A 3691-nucleotide genomic window follows, 5' to 3' on the forward strand; every position below is an offset into this window, starting at 1 on the left:
ACACAGACCGAGCGGGGAACGAACCCACGTTCTCTCGCGCCACCAAGGCGCTGTGAGACGGCAGCACTCCTCGCTGTGCCACCATCAGGCGCTGACCCCCTCGCGCCAACGGCTACTTGCAGAAGCCTCCATAAGAGCAGTTTGAAGAGGGACTGTTTGGAACCCATATCTACCTATACCTACCCGTTGTTTACACCATGACTACATGAAGACAAAGATGAGGAATAAAAAAGTAATCCGTCAGTCATTAACACACATGTTCTGACAGGTTAAATGATAACTGATTGAATAAGAAATATTCTACAAAGGGTAAGAATAATTAACATCAAAGAAAGCACTACTAGTACTTTTATTCAACTGAGGGGAAACAAAGTGTACAAAGTATGCAATGTGTATACACTCATTTGGCCACTTAATTAGGTATACCTAGTTTGTGCCTGGTGGGATCCTCCTGTGTCTTGACGGCAGCATAAATCCAGGACCATGGTACTAGACACCATCCCACAGGGTTCTTGGACCATGCTGGACTGGCAGCGTCACACCACGGGTAGTGCAGGAGTTAGAGCTGCCGCCTTGTACTCAAATGACCCGCTTTTGAAGGTCTTCTCCTGCTCTGGTGACCTTCAGCAAGGTGCTTACCAGCAATTGCGCCAGTAAAAATGTCCCTGCTGTACAAATGGGTAAAACAGTGTGACTCACATTACAGAAAAAGAATCGATTAAGTAGCTAAAGAACACGGCTTTCGCCGTGTTTTGGCAACACATTCCCTCCTCTTGTCCTTAGCTGAGGAGTGGAACCTGCCGACGGCCGTAATTGATTCGTTGTTTTGTCATTGACCTCTTTGGGTCTCTGGATATTCAATTCAGTTCAATTCAGTTCAATTCAATTCAATTCAATTCATTTTTATAGAGCGCTTTTCTTATGCAGTGACACAGAGCCTTTTAACACAGGCAAGGTTCAAGGTATTCAAGGTTCCCTCTTTCACATCTGGTGTCCATCAATAGGTTTTTGCTCAACTGCCAAGACAGGCACTGACCCCCTCGCGCCCACGGCTACGTGCAGAGGCCTCCATAAGAGCGGTTTGAAGAGGGACTGTTTGGAACCCACATCTCTCACTTCGCCTCAAGGGGAAGCTCCGCCAGAAGAGTCGATGTCATTGCGAACCTGGGCCTCTGCCAGATGGTCCCACTTTTATTACTTTCTTGGGTTCCTCTAGCCTCCCGATCCAGCTCACCACCAAGCGGCGATCGGCTGAGTGCTCATCAGCCCTCATCACGCTAGAATCTAACACAGAGGTCAGACAACATACCTACAGAGTCACCCATCAGTAGACCTTTCACGTACTTTGCGCTCGACACGGAGGTCGTTTCGGCCAGCGTGCGACTTGTACGGAGCCCCGCTAAGAGCTCATTCTTCCCAATTATGGACCTCCAGGTATTTGCAGGATTCTCTCCCAGCGTGTGGTTCCCTCAGCTGCATCGCATCCCCCTCTCTCGAAAGGATCGGTACTCAGCCGTTCGGCGCGTAAGCAAACGCAACAGTCAGAGTTTCCTCCCCCCCCAGTAATGTGGTACAGCTGCTGTTCTTCACTTGACTGCTCCTGGGTACAACAGCGCCAACAACATGGTGCACTAGGAAAAACGGAGAGCGTATAAGAAAAAGAACCGATTGAAAAATGTCAAGAAAGCCAGCGAAACTGGAGCCTTACAAAAAGCGTAAGGAGAAATGGAGCGTGCGTCTCCGAATGCGGTGTTTCGCGGTAAAGGAACGGAGGCTACAGAAAGAACCACGAGGCGAGGTTTCCACCAAACGGATGTTAGTGACATTTCTGCTCGGAACTTGTGCTGTAACATCACACCTAAATCTGTGCTCATCTGGGTTTGTTCAAAGCGACAGATGTTGCATTTTTGTGTTAATGTAGGCGAGTTTTACGAAAGCAATTCAGACTAAATGTATTTTGCACGTTCAGTCTTTTAAACGAACACGCCATTAATGAAGAAATACGTTTCGGCTATAAATACCAAACGTTTACCGTTCCAGGATGAAAACACCTTAATAAAACCAGAGATGTGGTTCTCATTTACACTTTTAATCATTCCCAAAGGAGCACCAGGGCCAGTCTGACTGCCTTATGCGTACGATATGTGGAATAGTTGTGAAAGACAGCTGCGCGACCCCCGGCGTCGTGGTGGATGCTGATCCGGACACAGATCCGGACTCTCACGTTCAGCTTGCAGTTGAGCAAGATGTACGTCTCGGACTCTGCTTTTTTCCGGAAGCTTGTGCCAAGTACACCTTCGGCGGGAGAACGGATGCTCCCGTTTGTCACGAGAAACGTCCGCCGTTCCCTTCTCCTCCTGCAGCTTTCGCAGGGCCCTCAAAATCTCTTCTCCGGTGGAGAACAAGAGCTCTGCTCCCGCAAAGTACGAAGCGGAGGCAACGGCACGTCGTCTTGGCTGGAAGAACGGCCCATGCGGATGTTCTCGGGAGCTCGCGCTCGCAGCAGCCGGAGGTGCGCGGCGCACGGGAGCCAAGTGTCACGGGAAATGGACCTTAACGTCCGGTAGCTTTTGAGAGGAGGGTCAGGTGCTCATGTCGGCAGCGCACGCGGCGTAGGGTTGCACGTACGAGCGATGGACAAGTAGCGGCACCTAGAGCGGGTCCCATCCCTTCTCCTGGCTTGTGGGCTGGAGGAGCGTCGATGGCGCCACCTTTTCACCTGGTCCACGTTGGGAATATGACCGTTTAAAATGTGTAAAACAGTATAAGGTTTTTGTACCCCATCCTACCACCCTTTTTAAGCATCACTTTTTATGATCTCTATTTATGGACAAATTACCCAATAATTTTCAGCTTCTCGGGGAAAAAAAACCCCCACTTTTTTGTTCAGTTTATAGGAATTCCAATCATTTGCTGCCTGTTTTTCCACACATCACCAACAAAATGACATTTTTAAAAATCCATTTTTATTTGACTTATCTCCCTCCTTAAAGTCTCTACCCAACAGGAAATCAGTGCATGTCTAGTTCCCCAGACATGTCCAACACACAACACAGCCCCCAAAAGCAAATATACATGGGGGAAAAAAAAAAAAGGGGGATTAATGGAAGAAAGTAAAACATGAAACATTTGAGAGCTCACAGAAAGGTAGAGCACCTTAAACACAGATTTACACAAATGGAGCAGTGCAAAAAATCATCTTCATTACCCTGTGGAAAAGATCCCTCCAAAAATGTGTTTTCAAAACTGTGGGGTGGGGTGGGGGGGGGGGGGCAGCAAAGCCTTCAAAGGTACTTCATTCTTGTCATTTCTAAAATGCTTTCCTTGGTTAGAGAACATCAAATACAAGTGTTATACACAAAGACTGTAGAAGTGCCAACTTGGGGGGGGGGGGTATTTATTCCAAAAAAAAAAAAAAAAAAAATTACCATAATAATACCAGTCACGTTTTCACAAGAGATCCACTGAAACAAAGACCGGAAGGGACGAGAGCAATTGTTAAACGGCAAGATTCAGCTTCAGGTGTGTAGGTTAAGTGTCAAATGTTGTGTAAAACACACACACACACACACACACACACACACACACAACCAGATGATGCTGAACATCACTGGAAGGCATTCTCAGCTGACTAACCTTCCCTGCAAGTTCACATACACACTAGGAATGTTGACAATTTAATATTTATTTA

Source organism: Scleropages formosus, chromosome 4 (assembly GCF_900964775.1).
Source record: "Scleropages formosus chromosome 4, fSclFor1.1, whole genome shotgun sequence".
Lineage (NCBI taxonomy): Eukaryota > Metazoa > Chordata > Actinopteri > Osteoglossiformes > Osteoglossidae > Scleropages > Scleropages formosus.